A 20383-nucleotide genomic window follows, 5' to 3' on the forward strand; every position below is an offset into this window, starting at 1 on the left:
AAGGTTTTTGTTTTGTTTGGCCTTTTAAATAAGAAGTGTCTTATTTAACTTTTATTATTGGAGTCCATGAATAAGAAGAGTTTTATTTCTTGGGTTATTGGATCATTTTTTTTAATAGTATTTATGGGCTGGTTTTATTAACAAGACTTATTTATTTACATGTCATGATTGATAAATTTATCACTGTAAATTTATTCATTAATATCCTCAATCTTTACTCATATTCACTCACTCACTCACTTACAAGAATCTACCATCATTTTCCACATACACAAAGAATAAGAGAGGTTGATAAATTTATCACTGAAATAAAGGAGGCGGCAATGATATTATGATTATATAGATCAATGATGGTAGAGTCAGGATCGAAGCCAAGATTCCCTTGGGTGGGGGCTGGGGGGGGGGGCGCGCGGGGGAAAGTAAGGCATTGGCAAAGTCTAAGCGGTCGGTTCAGTAGTGGCTCAAATTTCTTGAGACATTAAGCTAAACATTAAAATGAAACTTTATCTTACTAAGCTTTTGAAAAATGTAAATCTTCAATATAAGATCTTTTTGATATTTTTTTAGTAAGTTGTAAGCGACAAATTAAGCGACTTAAGTTTCGTTTGGCATTGGCTAATATAGTCAACTTTTTTGTGTTGAGACTTTTTAGCTTCGTTTGGTTTGGATTTTTTGAATTTTTTGACTTTTGTGAGAGAAAAAATATAATGATTATGGATTGAATGTAATTAATATTGTGTCTTATTAGCTTATTTAGCCTATTTGGTCATTTTGTGTTTTTTTGACCCCAAAATGATCCAAACCAAGGCTTAATGGTTGAACCATTTTTGATCAGGTCAGGATAACTAAGTTTGGACTACTTAAACAATTATTTTAAAAAATTACAATTAAAAATAAGTTAATAAATAATGAGAACATTTCAAATGTGTTCCAGAAACTTATACTTCAATGATACATTATCAAAAAAATGTAATTGCTTCTTTCTCTCATTTATATGTAGGGGTTTGCGTAGTACGGTTCGGGCCGTGTGAGAATAAAATTATAAATCGAATGACGGATTGACTAATTGGCGGATTGACAAATCGCAATTTGGACGATTTTGGACGGATTGAAAAATATTATAAACAATTATCAAGTATTTGAATAATATATAATACTAATTTGTATAATATTTTTCATATATATAATACAAATTAATTTTATATAATATTTTTCATATATATAACTACTAATTTATAATAAACTTCACATCTTAAATTTCTTTCACACTCATTTTTTCTTTGATATTTTATTAAAGGTTAATATATATATATATATTAACTATAGCGGAGCGAAACGGTTTCGAAGGTGGACTATAAAATTTAAAGTTCAATCTGCAGTTACCAGATTGAACAGTTTGAATTGATGCGGATCAGTATGGTTTTAGCGAATTGGACGGTCTTCTGCGCAACCCTATTTATACGGTAGACAAATTTTGCTATTTTTACTCAAAATTGTCTCTCATTTTTCTCTTTTTACTCTTTAGTTTTCCCTTATTTTATATACAATTAATATACACTCCTTAGTTATGAACTATTGTGTTTATATTTTGAAGGGGTATACCACAAAATAAAATAATTTTTTTTTATTAACGAACCATTGTGATAATGTTATAAACATTAAAATATTATGAATTATTGCAGCAAGAATAGCTATGAACCATTATTTTTATGTTGTGAAACCTCATGGTGCAATATATCATTGATTATTTAAAAAAAAAAAAAAAATTTTGAGGAACTATGTACAGTTAAATATAACATATGAATAAAATTATAAGAAATTTGAGGGGTCAAGTATAAATAATTTTGTATAATCTTCATAAATATTATATCTATGCTTAAGACTTGTGTGGACTGAGCAGGGCCAGGGTCCCCTAACGCCCTTCCTCCACCTCTGGCTAGAGTGTAGATCTACGATAATAAAGTGTAAATCGGCGACAATAGAGTATAGATCTGAGACAATGGTGGTGGATATGCGACGATGAAGGTGGCGGGTGAACGACGACAACAACAGTGATAGTGGTAGGTGGACAATGACGACAGTGGTGGTGGTAGACAATGGCGATATGAAGTTTTTGGAAAAATGATGGAAAGAGAGATAAATAGAGAGAGAAGAGAAAAGAAGATGAAAAAACTTAATGAGCGTCGGATTTATTAATGCATTTAAAAAATAAATAAGACTTAATCAGTGTGTTTAGTTTGAGTTTTTTGAATTAAGTTTTTGAAAAATTGAGTTTTTTGGTTTTCTTATTTTTTTTGTTTTTGTTTTTAGTGAATATTTTTAAAATTTTAAACATTTCTTTTTTAAATTTTTTTAGATGCACCTTACTTAGATGAATCTAAAAAGTACAAAATTTGTGAAAAAATATTTTAAAAAATTAATAAATACATAAAAATATAAAAAATGTACTGAATTCTCATTTTTTTTTTTATATTTTTGGTATTTAGTGAATTTTTAAAAGATTTTTTTCACAATTTTTTTACTTTTTAGGTATATTTATGTTAGGTATGTCTAAAAATTAAAAAAATTACTTAAAATATTAAAAAAATTCAGTAAAAACAAAAAAATACGAAAAATAAGAAAGTAAAATTTTTTGAAAAGTGTTTTTGGATGGGTCATTGGATAAAATATGAAAGTTTTCTGAAAATTGCTTAACCTTGGATAAAGATGATTTAATTTTTTTTTTTTTTTTGTGTTAAATTTATGTTGAGCCTCTAGACAAGTTTTTATTTTAAAAGAATTAAAGTTGGAGGGCCGTTTAGGCAAAGAGATTATTATTTTATTTTATTTCAAGAAAACCTTTTGACAAATATCAAATAGGATAAAAGATGAAAGTTTTCCAAAAAAAAAAAAAAAAAAAAAAAGGCCTTAGGCGAGGGCCAATTGCGTCCCAAAATACTTCACTAAGGCCATGTTTGTTTGGGCGGACTGGATTAGGTTGGATTAGTATTCCCATGACTAATAGTCTTAGGACTATGAATCCTTTGGATTATGTATCCTATCTTATGTTTGAATTGAGTTAGGATTATAAGGAGGACTAATAGTTCAGACTTTGGTTTAGTCTTTCAATTTATATCCCACCCCCTTCTGTGGGATTGAATAGTCCATCATATGTGGGATACCATATCCAGATGGATTATTAGTCTGTACTTCAATTGTTTAACCAAACATCGGATTAATAATTTTATTGGACTATTAGTCCAATTCCAAGCTCATGTCCACCCAAACAAACATGGCCTAAGTATCTTCAAGGGGATAGTTAAACAAGGCTTGTTAGGCATTTTAGCCAATGTAAGTCTAATTTTGAACTCCAATGGGCTAACTATTGGGTTAGCTACTTTACCATCTTATTTTTTTGGTGGCTATAATTGAAGAGCCCCAGAGGCTCTCCAAACAATTATGTATGTATATATTTTAGATTTTTGTTTATTTATGTGTTAGATTTGGGATTATATATATATATATGTGTGTGTGTGTATGTGTGTGTGTGTAACAATTTTATATGTTCTTTCAATTCTGTTTGATAAATTACGGAATAATTTATTTTGTATTTTGTATTTTTTTTCTCCTCATTCTACATGTTTTGTATGTTTGTATGGGAAAATTTATTATTATTGCAAATTTATATTAGTAAAATATCAACAATTATTATTTTTTTATTTTAAAAATTAATTGAGTTAGTTTAAATGATTAGCTAAAATAAAGAGCATGATTGGAGAACACAATAACTAAAGTAATTAGGTAAAATAAAGAGTGTACTTTTTTTGTACTTCAGCTAGTGAAAAGTAGAGAGTGTGGTTGGAATATTGAGGGTTAGCGTTATTGAAAGTAGAGTTTTTCTCAAAGAATTGGGATTAAGCTCAGCTTGTTTGAATTCAACATAAAAAAAAATTATCTGGTCTTGAAAATCATTCATCACGTCAATTTTAGTTACAAAAAATATACATGTCATTTTTTTTTAATTTTAAAAATTATAGAAGTATGCATATTTTTATATACTATGATTTAATTAATAGTTCAAAATTTTAGAAAATATAGAAAAATTCTTTCACAATTCTTATGCAAAAAACAAATTAGGGATATTATCTGTTAGAAAATTGAGGGGATAATTACTGTGGATTTTTTATAGGATCCAGTGCTGTTACAAAATATTTAACAATTACTAGCATGTCTTATTGAGTAGACTTATTTATTCCTATGTCTTTAATGTTTTGTTTTGTTTTTTATTTTTTGTAATGTATTTACCTCTCGTTTGGATAATGAGAAAATTTTAAAATTTTTTAGATATGTTATTCTATGGTTGTGGACTGATTGATAATCTTAGTGAGAAATATTTGGGACATTTTTACTTTTATTTATGAGTTTTAATTTATTTTTAGTTTATTTGTATTGAAAATGATAGAGGAAGTGTAAGTAGTGGAATTGTGTGTATATATATATATATATATTTTATAGTGATAAATTTATTAATAAAAATTTAAGTAAGACTTTATGATAAATAAGTCAGATCCACGATGTTTGTGAAGTTCCTTGCACAAGAAAGAAGTATATCCCACTATAAATGATGAGACATTATTGTTGGTTTGTCTTGCTTGTAAATGGGCCTGGATTTGGCTTCAACGTTTAGTTGGGCCTTGACTCCAAGACTATGTTTTCCAATTTGACTAGTTGTTTAAGTGCTTTTGATCTCATTGCGTTTATGATGATCAGTGTTGCAAATAATTAGGGCAGTAAAAGAGTTAAGTTGAATTGAGTAATAAATTGTTTAAGTTTAGTTTGAAAATTTAATAACTTTCAAAATATGTTAAAATTTGATTTATTTATACAACAAATTGATTTCAAATGAACGTTTAATAAATTAAACACAAATTGAGCTTAAGTAGTTGGACTTTTTTTCTTAATAGTATATATAAGATTATCAATCCAAATAGTAGATTGTTCGAGCTTGATTAAGAACTTAACGAGTTTAAAATAGTGCTTAAATTTGACTTATTAACAAGTTGAATCAATCTCAAATAAAATGAGTTGAGTTTGAATAGTTTGATTTGTTAAACATCTTTACATTGTTTTGTGGCGGTGATAATTTCTAAGAGATTTGTGATGGGACGAATGTGGCCATGAAATCTTGAGGATGATGTTAAAGAAAGGAGTGAAGTGAGTTGGGTTAACTTAGATTAAATCAGAGTGAGTCAACTCAGTGATTTAAGATGCATGGTATATCTAAAATTTTCGAGAAATTTTAATATACACACCTCTTATCATATGCACATCTAAGTCATGTTATTTTCTTTTTCACTTATGACTAATTTTTTTTCTTAGTTGTGACTCATGAAATTTTTAGTTATGTCATGTATTGTTTAGCTATGACTTTTTTTTTTTTTTTAGTTATGATTCAAAAAGTGTCAAATTATGTCATTTTCTTCTTTAGTTATAGGGTACATATTTTGGGGAGTTTGTACTATAGTCTTTCCCAAAATTCTCATATGCAGTAGGCATCTTAGTGGCGCATAGACATTTTTGTTCAAAAAAATTCACGGTAGTTATTAATTGAATTGAATTAAATTAAATTTTTAAAAAATCAATACAATTAAAGATATATAGACTAAATTGACACAAAATATAACAATATAAATTGATATAATTTGATGCATAACAAAAATCATTACACGGGTAACCTGTGTTGTTGCTCTCTTGGGTTATGATCCATAATCATGTGTAACACATACAACAACATTTGGTAAGTTAATTCATTAAGTGAGTCACCTAACACCCTTACAAAGATAATGCCCCATAAGATTAAAAGAGACCATCTACAAATTGGGATAAGAATCAATAGCAGTAAAATTGAGGCAAGAGCTCCGAAGGAGAGATTCATATGACTGCAGATTGTGTGATAGCTTGTGTATCGAGTCTGTGTTATTATCTCAGCTGCTAATGCTATAGCATAAAGGAACACAACGACGATCAAGGCTACCATAGTTATGTTGTGGGAATCAAATGGAGAATAGTTCTTGCTTTGGTACTTCACTTGAAGGAGAGTGCTTAGAGTGGAGATGAGAAGGATAAAAATGACGTGAAATGCTGTGGAAGAAATAAGATTTTGCTCTTTTGTGCTATCATCACAAAAAATAAGAGAGAGTCAATTTAATGTAAAATTAAACTTATAGATACTCAGACGTTTCAAATATATTCAAGGGGAAAAAGTGTTGACTTAAAAAAAATGTAACCACTAACACTTAAAAGTGTTTGTTGAAGTTTGGTTTCAAATTTACAGTTTAATGTTTGCTTCGAAAAAGATAAGAAACAAGGTTGACAATTTACGTTTCAAAAAATCTTGTCTGCGTGTAATTGTTTCATCATGTCTCAAGATTTTTAAATGATTAAATGACAATGAGTATAGATGGACAAAATGTGTTTAGGATTGAGGATTTGACAAATAAATAAAATCTTCACTCCTCTTAGATTTTATTTTCAAGATTTTGAAAGTATGACAAGTGAAAAGGTGTAACTCTACTATGGGAGGTAAAATCCGAGCTGCTTGTCACACAAGCCTGAACAAGATTTGAGCAAAGCCATAAGGCCGAGCTAGGATGGAGTAGAACAGCAAACATCGAATTGACAAGCATGGATTATATAATCCAAATAGTCAGACTAGGTCAGTACATGTTCCATTGAATGTGGACTTATCCACTCCTAAAAATTTGCAAATGTAGAACATGATCACATATGAATACAACAATAAGGAGAAATAGTAGGGAATTCTCTACCGTCAAAAATGGTCACATTCAAAGCCTATATAGGCACACTGGATCATTCCATAAAGGTACATAACAATTTACACTTTCAATCACATACTGACTTAGGTATTGGAGAATCCCCCAGCTAACAACCAACCGGGGTTCTTATTTTAAGTGTTTCCAGGTAAACCACCCTTCGAGTTTGATCCAATCCGATGCCATTGCAAATATGATTGGTATTTCCCTACACAACTACTATATGACTAGCCTAATTATTATTTGATTCAAAATTTAAGGATTAACTACGACAATTAAAAGGTTAAGAAATAAAAAAAATTAGACATAAAGCATTGAGACATAACGTATAATTTACTAGTGAATATTATTGTTAATGTATATATTAGATTTACATTTATACTTATCTCCTTGTATTGTAGATATAGTCTATCTCTATCTCTTTCTATACTTATCTAAGTTTATGTTCAGCCCATAAATATAGGCTCTCCTATTGTATTCAATTCAATTCAATATATATAAAATACACAGCTTTTTTTCACTTTCTCTCAACCATTGTAACATGGTATCAGAGCACAGGTCTTAAATCCTAGCTCCACTTTTCTCTTGCTTATTGCCCGTACACAGTGGCATTACCAAAGCATAGAGCACAAGGTTTCAGATTACACCATTATTTGTTCAACAACACTGTTTCGTCATCGTTGTTGACCATATTTTTAATCCTCGTGCTCGGAATTCTCTCCTGGTTCCAACGCCACCAGGCCCGTCGCCAAACACCAGTAGACGCACCCTTACGCATCGTTTTTATCGTCGACGCGTTAAGTCTTACGGCGTCACTCTCACACGCGCCCTCTCGCGTCTTTCAATTACTGCTCACGTCAGCCTGACGTCAGCCCTTCCTATGCCCTCCGTGTGTTGTCCTACTACTGTGAGCCACGCACCGTCTTTGTTATCCTACGTCGCGCCTCCATTCTGTTAATGTGCACCACTCTTTTTGATGATGTCATCCACGCCTGCTGACATCATCTCTGGCCCTTCTCTTTATTTTGCCTATTTTTTGGTGATTTTGCCCCTTTCTTGGTTATTTTCGACGTTCCGGATTCACTGGTGCACTCTGTTTTATCCAGTTCTACTCCGCCATCACTAGTTCTCCTTTGTGATTCATTATTTAATCACCTCATGGCTCGTTTAGACAGTTATCCTCAACACGGTCGCTATTCTGGACCCTCTACAATGTATAGCCGAGATCAGTCTTCAGCATTTGCATCTACTACAGTTGCCTCTGGTTCCTCATCCGTCGTTGCCCGTCACTACGCTACATTCTTCAGGACATTAGAGCTATTTTCAAAAAGGTTATTTCTACTTCTAATGCACCCTCTACTGTCCTCTCAGTTACTCCAAGTATCTCTTCTTGGTATTTTGATTCCGCTTGTTGCAACCATATGACCTCTGACCCTACACTGTTTTCTTCTACTACATGTCCTTCTAATTTACCTAGCATTCGTACTGCTGATGGTCCTCAAATGCATGTTAGTTGTACCAGTCACATTTCTACCTCTAATGTCGCTCTCCCTCACCCTTATCTGATCTCTAATCTTACCCTTAATCTTATCTCTATTGGCCAACTCTGTGATCTTGGTCTCATTGTTTTATTTTCTCCAACTAATTGTGTTGTGCAGAATCTGAAGACAGGATAAACCCTTGGGATAGGTCTTCGACATAGATGTCTATACGAGCTCATCCCCCTTTGCATTCCCTCATCTAGTCCTTCCAATGTTGAGACTGCTGCTTCTGCTACTATTAGTTCTCCTCTTGCTTTATGGCATTCTCTGTTAGGTCATTTGTCTTTTGGTTGTTTACGCTCTCTCGTTTCACGTGGTTAGTTAGGTGATGTTCCAAATGATAAAGTAGACTGTCTATCTTATTAACTTGCAAAATAGCCTGCCTTGCCATTTACTATTAGTACCTCTATGTCTCATACACCTATTGATCTCATACACTCTGATGTTTGGGTGCCTTCACCTAATACCACTATGGGGGGATCTAAATACTTTGTTATCTTTGTCGATGATTTCACTCGTTTTATCTGGTTATTTCTTATGAAATCTCGTTCTATGTTACACCAAATATACTATGATTTTTCTCACGGGGTCAAAACTCAGTTTTCCTCCACCATCAAAATTTTTCACGCCGATAATGCTAAGAAATACAAAGAAACTCATTTTTTAAAATTTCTTCGTCAAAATGGTATGCTTTCTCATTATTCTTGTCTTGGTACCTCCCAACAAAATGGTCGTGTTGAGTGCAAACCTCGCTATATCCTCGACACTGTTCGTGCTCTTTTAATCTCTTTTTTTTGTCCTGAACGTTTTTGGAGAGAAGCTGCTCTCACAGCTGTCTATACTATTAATCGTGTTCCTTCCTCTACTATCAAAAATCAAACCCCACATGAGCGTCTGTATGGCACACCTCCTGCCTATACTGGTCTTCGTGTGTTTGGATGTGCCTGTTTTGTTCTTCTTCAACCACATGAGCGTACCAAATTAGAACCTCGCGCCCGTTTGTGTTGCTTCTTGGGATATGGGATTGAACATAAATGTTGTCGTTGTTGGGATCCTCTTTCTCATCGTTTTCGTGTCTCTCATCATGTAGTATTTTGGGAACACAAAATGTTCTCCTCTATATCTATGTTTCATTTGTCCACTCCTCTCATTACACCATTATTTACAGATCTCTCTCTTCTATTTGATGAGCTTGATACATACACTATTTCTGACATGATAACTCTGGCCCATCTTGAGGATTTTGCTTCGTCTCCTGGTTCTACTGCTCCACTCCCTAATCTTGAGCCAGCTTCTACTCCTGCTCCTGCTCCACCTCTCAATGAGCTTTATACATTCCTTGATTTCACTACATTATCTTTTGCACTAGAGGTAACTCTTCGTCATTCTACTCGGGTAACACAACCTTCTGTACTTCTTCGTGATTTCATTGTTGGTTCCACTACTTTTTCTTCTCATGGACGTATTTCTTATCAAGAGGCTTGGTCTAACCCTCTTTGGCAGCAAACTATGAGTGATGAACTGCAGGCTTTAGATAAAGCTCATACTTGCGATGTAGTTGACCTTCCACCTGGCAAGAGTGTTGTTAGTTCTAAATGGGTTTACAAGATCAAAACCCACTCTGATAGTTCTATTGAGCGTTACAAAGTTCGTCTTGTTGCTCGGGGGTTTACTCAAGAATATGCGATTGATTACAAGGAAACATTTGCTCATGTTGCTCGTCTAACCTCAAGTCATCGGCTACTTGCAATTGCTGTTGCTCGCCATTAGAGTCTTTGCTAGATGGATGTCAAGAACGCCTTTCTCAATGGCGATCTCACTGAAGTTTATATGCAGCCTCTTCCTGGTTCCTTAGTTCCGTCCACCAAGGTCTGTAAACTTCGTCGTGCTTTGTATGGTTTGAAATAAGGTCCCCATACTTGGTTTGCCAAGTTCAGTTCTACCATTAGTGACTTTGGATTCTCTTCCAGTGCCTATGATTCTGCTTTGTTTATACACAAGATAGAGCATGGTGTTATTCTTTTTCTTCTCTATGTTGATGATATGATCATCATCTGGGATGACACAGTGGGTATCTCTAGTTTCAAATAGTTCCTCAGTCGCCAGTTTGAGATGAAAGATTTAGGTTTTCTTAGTTACTTTCTCGGCTTGGAAATTTATCATGATTCTTCTAGTTACTTTCTCACCCAGGCCAAGTATACCTCTGATCTCTTGGCTCGTGCCGGTTTTACTGATTGCAAGACTGCTCCTACCCAATTGATCATCAGACTTGTCTCGCACCTTTTGACGGTCACCTGTTGTCTGATGGTACCTTATATCGTTAGCTAGTTTGCAGTCTTGTTTATCTCATAGTTATTCGTCTAGACATTGCCTATGCTGTTCACATTGTCAGTCAGTTCGTGGCTGTTGCTTGCTTTCCGCACTATGATGCTCTGATTCGCATTTTGCGCTATCTCTAAGGAACTACGTTTCATGTTCTTCACTACTCTGCGCACTCATCTCTATAGTTACACGCATTTTCTGATGTAGATTGGGCAAGGGATCCTACTGATCCTCGTTCTACTACAGGATTTTGTTTTTTCTTGGGTGACTCTCTTATTGTCTGGCGTAGTAAGAAGCAAACTCTTGTTGCTCATTCTAGTACTGAGGCTGAGTATCGTGCTCTTGCTGAAACTACTCAGAAACTTTTATGGCTTCACTGGATCCTTGGTGATATGTGTGTTTCTTTCCCTGGTGCCACATCTCTCTGTTGTGACAATCAGAGTGCCATTCAGACTGATCACAATGATGTCTTCCATGATCGCACCAAACATATTGAGATTGATTATCATTTCATTCGACAGCATGTTACACGTGGCACTGTTCATCTTCTTCCTATTTCTTCTGCTGATCAACTTGCTGATATTTTCACCAAGGCTCATCTCTCTAGTCGTTTCGGTGATCTTGTTTCCAAACTTAAGTTGGTTGATGCTTACCCACCTTGAGTTTGAGGGGGGCTGATAATGTATATATTAGATTTAGATTTATACTTATCTCCTTGTATTGTAGATATAGTCTATCTCTCTCTATCTCTATCTCCGTTTATACTTATCTAATTTTATGTTTAGCCTATAAATACATGCACTCCTATTGTATTCAATTTAATTCAATATATATATATATATAATACACAGCTTTTTCTCACTTTCTCTTAACCATTGTAACAATTATTTTTCTTCCTTTTCTGAATTAATAATACGGCTGCAGTCCAATAGCCAATTGTGATAATTCCACTGCATTTATATAATTTTCCATTTTCTTTTTGTGGCTTAATGAGCATGTCAATTGCATAGCTTGAAATATCAAGACAAAGCTACTTATATAAAATAGGGTTGGGTTTTCCTTCCATTTAGATCTAGATTAGAGAGTACTGACCAAGTTTTTAAGGTTAGGACGACTCTTATTTTGATAATTTAAACCGTTCATGTTATAAGATCTTTTATGCATATCATTTACAAAAAAAAAAATTAATCTGATAATCATAATCAATTCAATTTTATGCATGTCCTAAAAAAATAATGGTTATTTTAAAAAGCATACTTTTGTCGTTCATGATTTTTTTTATAGATAAATACTACAAATTGAACAAGTTACAATTATCGAATCAATTTAATTTTTTTATATGAATGATATACATTAAAGATTTTGCAAAATAAATAGTTCAAATTATCGAAACGAGACCTGTGACAGATTCTGAGGGCTTAGAAAATATCCTCTAGTCCAAATTTGGTCTAGAGAAAAGCCATATATAACTTTCCTATAATTTGTAAACTAAAGTATACTATCAAGTATTCTATCCAAGTTAATGGCAAGTATAAAACACATGTAAGGTGATAATGTACTTATTTCTAAATGTCAAGGGTAAAAAAAAATTAAAATATAGGGTTGAAGTGAATTTTAACACTAAAAAATAATGAAATGTGTGTTTGCACAACAAAATTATTTATGTATGAGAATATTTTAGATTTTTTTTCGTTTAAGCTCTTAACCGGCTCAATAGTATATTTTAATTCATAAATCATAAAAGAATTATATGTTTATTTTATATAGGTCAAATCACAATAGTATGAAGTTAAACTTATCCTAAAAAAGAAAAGAAAAAAAAAAAGTCAAATTTATCCATTTTAAAGGCCAAGAAATGAAATAGAGATGTCAATATCAGCTATAAAATGAAAAAGTAAAAGAAAAAAAAAACATAAATAGAATATTTTTTGTTATTTTGTTTTTAAAGCATTTTTAATCATTTGATCATATTCAATGACTGAGAAAAATGTGTAATAAAATCGCCAATTTATTAAGAAGTATCAATCCAAATTAACTGTGTGATTTAAAAAGCTAAACAGGTAGGGTATAGGGTCAAAAAAATATTATAAAAAGTCAATTATTCTTTTTATTTATTTATTTTTTAAAGTTTTTTTTGGATAAAAAGTAAAAAAAAAATATTCAAAAATCTAAAAAAAAATGAAAAATAAACCCCCCAAACAAAAAAAATAAAAACAAAGGAAAAGCAAATGAATTAATAATACTCGCTTCTCGTTCCTAACATTTGCCCGTTGTGGGTTTGGCATGTTCAGGATCTCTCCTCTCCTCTCCCCTGTTTTCTTCTTAGCCTTTGTAGCTTGATAAAATTTCAGTTTGTTGGGAGTTCTTTTTTTTGAGGACTGTTGGGAGTTCTTAGTACACACTTTGATTCTATATTTATAGTATGATCAGAGCCGCTCTTGAGAACAGTAAGCGAGGCCTGCGCGTTGAGCTTCTAAATTTTAGACTAAAAATAAGGGTTCTAAATATAATTTTGTATTTTAAATATAACAAAAATGCCTAAATACTATAGGCCCAATTGAACTAATTGTAGTTCAATTGTAAACTGGATATTGTTAAAACTATAAAGCAACAAGACCAAGTTTTTTTTTTTTTTTTTGAGTATTTGTGATGATTGTTTCTTATCTTAATATATGAAAGTAAATTTTTATTTATAATTTTAATGATTATATGTCCACATACATTTTTTATAACTATAAATAAATAAAAAAATTATTGTAACTTATTTTTTTGTCCATAATTTTTTTTTTAATATAAAAAGGATCTTATTTTCGAAATTCGCCTTGAGCCCTTAAATCACAAGGCCGGCCTTGAGTATGATGATGAGGAGAATAATCCAAGTGCTATTGCTATATCTATATATATATATATATATTTGATTTGTCGGGTGCAACTATGGTACCAAAAGTGGTAATCGGTTACCACCATTCAAGTGATTTATTGTTTGAGATAATTTAAATAAGTGTATTTTCTGACTTTTTATAAAATATGAGTTGAGTTTAGATTAAGTTTGAAATAATGGATTAAAAAGTGATATGACTTAAATAAAATGATATGACTTAAATAGAATAATTATTTCTTAACTTTTTGATTTTTTTTTGAATAGGTCAAACCACCCCTAAACTCTCTTTACTGTTCATCTTTTTTCATTCATCGCCTCTCTCTCCAGCTCTCACCTAATCTGGATACCTTGTTTGTTGAGACTGGCAATTAGGGTGGGAATTTCAAGGAAGCTAATGCCTATGAACTCGTGCTGATACTCACTATGAATGCTCAGGAAACATGGCTGGAATCTTTTTTTTTTTTTTTTTGGGTATATTTTTTATTTGGATAAATTACATTGACCCCTTGAAATTTGGTGAAATTGCCAAAACCTCCCTTAAAGTTTCTAAAATGATTTAAACTTTTCTTAAGGTTTAATTTTTAATTACACTGACCTCCTCTGAGGTTTAATGAATTTGCTAAAATGATAGAAACCACCGTAAGGTTTGATTTTCAATTATACTAACTTCTTCTGAGGTTTAATGAAATGACAAAAATCCCTCTTAAGGCTTAATTTTTTTTATTACATATTTTCTTTTTGTTACTTTATGTAAATGAATAACAAAAAATGTTGACATTATCAAATAATTTAATTATATTTTTAATTTTACCATTTAAAATTGTGCCCAATTACAGAGAAATAAAATATATATATAATTTCTATTATGGTTTTGGATAAAGAAGGCATACATAATTAAAAAATAACTACAAGCATAACAAAGAAAAAAAAATAATTGTATTTTTTATATTTTTTATTGGACACAATTTTAAAGGTAAAATTAAAAATATAATTAAATTATTTAATGATGTCAATATTTCCTTTTTCTTTTTTACGATTCTTGGGAGTTTTTGATAAAGGATGTACACACAATTTAATGATGTCAAAATTTTGTTTTTCCTTTTTACGATTCTAGGGAGTTTTTCATAAAGGAGGTACACACAATCAACAATAATATATATTTTACTTATTTCTAATTGGACACATTTTTAAAAGGTAAATTAAAAATATAATCAAACTATTTAACGATGTTGGCATTTTCTGTTATTTTTTTATGATAAGAGAGAATCTATAATAAAAAGCTAAATTGCAATAGAATTTTTGTCATTTTAAAAACCTTAGGGAAGGTTTATGCAATTTCATTAAATCTCAGAAGAAATTAGTATAAATGAAAATTAAACTTCAATGGAGGTTTTGTCATTTCAAGGGAGGTTTATGTTATTTTAGAACCTTCAAGGGAGATTTCTACAATTTCATTAAACTTCAAGAAAGGTGTGTGTAATTTACCATTTTTGTTTTTTTTTTTTTTTGGTTTGGATTAGGGAAGCATAACTCTCATCGAGGACTACTAAAAAAAAGAAATATGTTTGAGATTCACAGTTTTTTATTTTACAATTTAACTCATAATTATCTAGTATGATAGATGTAAACTCTTGACTTTTATAGCTAATGGTATTAAAATCAATTCTCTTGTTACATAATGGTAGGTAAATGACGCAGTGGAATATACGGGAACTAGATATCGTTCTAGTAGACGAAAGGGGCTCTCGAATTTACGAAAAAAATAGAACATTGAATCCACAAGGAAAAGAAAATATCTTAATATTGAATGAAAAAATTGTCTTTGCCATGAGGCTTACATAGATATTTATAATAAACCAAACCTAATACTTGTAGGAAAAGTAATTCTAAAATAAACTAGGAAACTTAAATCAATACAAATTAGGAAACCTAAGAGAATAGGAAACTAGAATTCTAAACTATTTAAAATCCTAGTCAAAATTTAATTCCAAAATAATAAAATTAAGAAACTTAATAATTCTAAAATATTTATACTAAATTACAAGAATCCTAATAATATATCAAAAATATTAAAACTAAAAAATATAAAAATTCTTAAAATCTTGTCCTGAAAATCTTGTCCTGAAAATCTTGTCCTACATCAGACTCCTCTTCTTTGAAAGAACTCGCCCTCGAGTTCATATTAGAGATCTGCCATCGTCCATCCCAAATAAAAAGATACTTGGAATACTTCAGTTGTTTGTCCCTCTTCTGAACATTATATGCAGAGAAGTTTACTTTCTGAAAGTTGTTCTCTATATGCTTCAACTGGTTGACAAGATTAATTTGACAAGCATTGAAAATCAAATTAAATTGCTCTACACCAAGAAAATCAACCAAATTTACTTTGTGTAGAATTTGCATGCTCTTTTGATGTTGCACCATCTCAGATTCAATTGACCCTTCAACTATCAACCTTGGAATATCAAGTGTAGCATCAACCAATTTCTTTGTTCCATACAGCGGTTGTATTATCTCTTCTTCTATTTTCTCTTTGTTACTGGGCTCAACCAGATCTTCTTCTTCCTCAATAATTTTATGATTTGTTTGTAAAACTTTCTCCCCAATATTCAAATTACCATGTGTTGACGCATTATCAACACTCGAACATGACTTTGTATCGTCTTCATTAGTTTTACAAACAATCTCATCACAAATAATATTTGGATGCGAATTCTTTTCTTTCACAACTACAATTTCATTGCAAATTTTTACCAACTCCATAGAAGTATCTTGATTTGTATATGACAATATCTCTTCATGATCATGAAAGTAAAATTTTGATGCTAAAAACTTTTTCATTGTTAACCATGAATGAATTTTGTCTTTACCTTTGCAAACTCGATAATCTTGTAATCCATTCCACCACTTCAATGCAATTTTATCAAGTTTGTAGGATGCAAATATAACCTTCTTTTCATCAGGAATCTTCATGAATTCAAATAAATTTTCCAGACCAAGCAACCAATCAAGAAATCTTCTTTTTGAAACTTACTTGAACCGTTAAAATTTGAAATTTCTGCAAAATAACGTAAGCTAACAGGTTGGCCTCGGGTGAATCCTCTGACACAATTGCTGTCAACTGTTGGTTGCCTCTGGTTGACGATTAGTCCCAAATCGGCAAGTAGATTACAAATCTCATTGCGAAGTTCGTGCACCTCTAGCCGATGTTCCTCAATAGCATCCCATATGGCTTCCACCCTACGATCAACGTCAATAGGGATTGTGTGTGCTCCATTGTCTTGTGTAATTGAGCTAGGCGAATCCATGCTCTGATACCACTTGACGCAGCGGAATACACGGGGACTAGATATCGTTCTAGTAGACGAAAGGGGCTCTCAAATCCACGAGAAAAATAGAACCTTGAATCTACAAGGAAAAGAAAATATCTTAATATTGAATGAAAAAATTGTCTTTGCCATGAGGCTTACATAGCTATTTATAATAAACCAAACCTAATACTTGTAGGAAAAGTAATTCTAAAATAAACTAGGAAACTTAAATCAATACAAATTAGGAAACCTAAGAGAATAGGAAACTAGAATTCTAAACTATTTAAAATCCTAGTCAAAATCTAATTCCAAAATAATAAAATTAAGAAACCTAATAATTCTAAAATATTTATACTAAATTACAAGAATTCTAATAATATATAAAAAATATTAAAACTAAAAAATATAAAAATTCTTAAAATCTTGTCATGAAAATCTTGTCCTACATCAGTAAATTTGTGAGTCTAAAAGTGTGGGTCTCTAGCACTTTTATAAAAAAAGAAATTGAGATTTGGAGTAATTATTTATAAACTTGTGAGTACCTTTATATTAATTATATTTAGGATTGCAAACGAGCCGAGCTGAGCCGAATTTTGTTAAGCTCAAGCTTTTTCGTATCGAACTTGTTTATTGAGTTTGACCTTGGCTCGATAATTAACTGGGTTCAACTTCAGCTCAACTCGTTAATATTAATTAAACTAGAGTTTGGTTTGGCTTAGTTTGATAAGAATTTTTTTTATTATTTATATTATTTAATACACAAATAATGTATTTAAACTATTATATATATATATATATATATTTATATATTATTTAATATATAAATAATATATTTATTATATGATTTAAATAAAAATAAATGAGCCGAGCTTGACGAGCCGAGTTTGTTCGAGTTCGAGTTCAACTCATTTACTAAATGAGTCGAATCGATCCGAACCCTTAACGAGTCAAACCGACCCAAGCCCTTAATGAGCCGAGCTGAACTAAGCCAGCTTGTGAACTATTTGGTTCATTTACAGCCCTAATTTATTTTTTTATTGCGACGTTCTCTAGTTGAAATTCCCAATTTGATTTTTTCACTCATTATTTTATCTTTTTCTGTCACTCTATTTATTTATTTATTTTTATTTATATTTTGCACAAGGGGGTTGATGGATGGACTGAAATAGGGAAAAATGGTTGAGCGTAGAGGAAAGTTGAGAAGGGCGGTAGTGGCAACAGGGTGTTGAGATGTATGCTGGGGGTTGGAGGTGGTTGACTAAGGGTAGGAGATGTGTGAGGGTTGGCAACTAAAGTGTTAAGGGTGGCCGATTAAGGGTAGGAGGTGTGTAAGGGTTGGGAACAGAGATGCTTGCGGTGGTTGGACGTAGAGGTAGAGGTAGAGGTAGAGGTAGAGTTGTGCTAGTCAAGTGGGTGCAATAGTTAGGGATTGAAATGTTTGGAAGTGTAAAGAAAACGTAGGAGGTTAGAGATGAGAATTTTTTTATAGAATTATTTAGGTTATAAGTATTTGATTTGATATTATTCTTTTTGTTCATTCATCATATTCATAATTCATTTCAAAGGTTGTACTTCATATTAATAAGGGTTATTTACATGAAGATTCCTAAATTGAAAAGTATTACTTTATCTCTGAACTATAAAAACGTATAAATGAATCTCTTAAATTATTGAGAAATATTGCTTTACACTCTAAACTATAAAAGCATATAAATGAGTTCCTAAGTTATTGATGTATTTTATTTTGACTCCTTCCATTAAGGAGTCTAATTAATACCTTTTTATAATTTATGGAGTTAATTTGTATGTTTTTATAATTTAAAGAGTTAATATAATATTTCTTAATAATTGAGAGAGTTTTCATGTAAATAAAAATAACCACAGTGGTGCACCTAAAAACAGTGCAAAGGGGACAATGCTAAATTATTTAAATTTTCAAGGAATTGGAGCAAAATAATATATGTTTTTTTTAAAATATTCTAAAAAAAATCATTTAGAGAATTGACTTAGTTTTCAAACTATTTGGAAAACTAATCTGTTTTTTGAAATCACATGTTGAAAACGCAATTTCATGATGGCATGAATTTCACTAAAATATATTGCATTTTCAATTTAAAATTGTATTTCTAAAATGTGATTTTAAAAAGTAAGTTAATTTTTTAAATAGTTTAAAAATTGGATCAATTCTCTAAATTGTTTTTTTTAGAATATTAAAAAAAAAAAAAAAACTCTACTTACAATTGCATGAGAATAATGAGATTTTCACAAAAATTTGGTGGGCGTAGGGATGGGTCATATTCATTGTCGGTCTTCAAACTATGGATTTTGTTTTATTTTAAGTCCTAATATTTTAATTGTATTAATTTGGTTTCATATTTATTTAAATAATTTTCAGTGTCATAGTTGAACAAGAGTAAATCTATAAGTATCAATTGGTATATCAATTGATATACTAATAAATGATGTGACATAATTTTATTAGTTTTGAATATTTATAATTTGTATAATAGGTGGGGTCCATAGTTTTAAAATTGTAATGCTGTAACATGTGTTGGTACATTAATTGGCATACCAATTAATGCTTATAGCACCACTGGTTGAACAATGCTATATATCTCTCATTTCTTACCAAATTTTTTTACTCCTAGACACAAAATAATGGGACTCACATTCATAAATGCATATGAGATCCACTCACTTGTGTCTTGGGATTAGAAAATAGATTAAGAAATGAGATTATATGTAACATTTTTTATTTGAAATATCAGGAATCAAAATGACACAAAATGTACTATTTGGGTATTTAATCCAAAAATTACAGACAATTGATGCAATTATACTTACATGAACTAAATTGACACAAAATAAAAATTAGAAGAATAACTAACATAATTTGGAGTATAACAAATATCATTAGATAGGTAACCTTTGTTGTTGCCCCCTCAAGTTATGATCCATAAGTATGTGTGACACATTTAACAGCATTTGGTAAGCCAATTTAGTAATTGAGTCACGCAATACCTTACAAAGATGAAGCATCATAAGATTAAAAGAGACCATCCAAACATTGGAACAAGAATTAGTAGAAATAAAATTTAAGTGGGAGCTCCTGAATAGAGACTGATATGACCACAAATTGCGCAATAACTTGTATATTGAGTCTGACTTATTATCAAAGTTGCTAATGCCGGGGCATAAAGGAGCACAAGGATGATGAAGGCTAACATAATTATGTAGTGGGTTTCAAATGGAGAACAATTCTTATTTTGGTACTCAAGGAGGCTAGTCAAAGCAAGCAAGTCAATGAAAATTTAACCACCATTAACACTTCAATAAAATATGTAGTCAATTTTATTTTTTTTCAATAAAAAAAGTGAAGTTGATCAGAGGTGTTTGTGAAAACTTTGTTTCAATTTATGGTTATGGTTTGCTTAAAAAAATATGTTAAAAATAAGACTGAGGATCCTCCTCATTTTAACTCACTCAAAAAGTTATTTTAATCATATTTTAAAACTT

This window comes from Camellia sinensis, chromosome 2 (assembly GCF_055761805.1).
Source record: "Camellia sinensis isolate YWXY chromosome 2, ASM5576180v1, whole genome shotgun sequence".
Classification (NCBI taxonomy): Eukaryota; Viridiplantae; Streptophyta; class Magnoliopsida; order Ericales; family Theaceae; genus Camellia; species Camellia sinensis.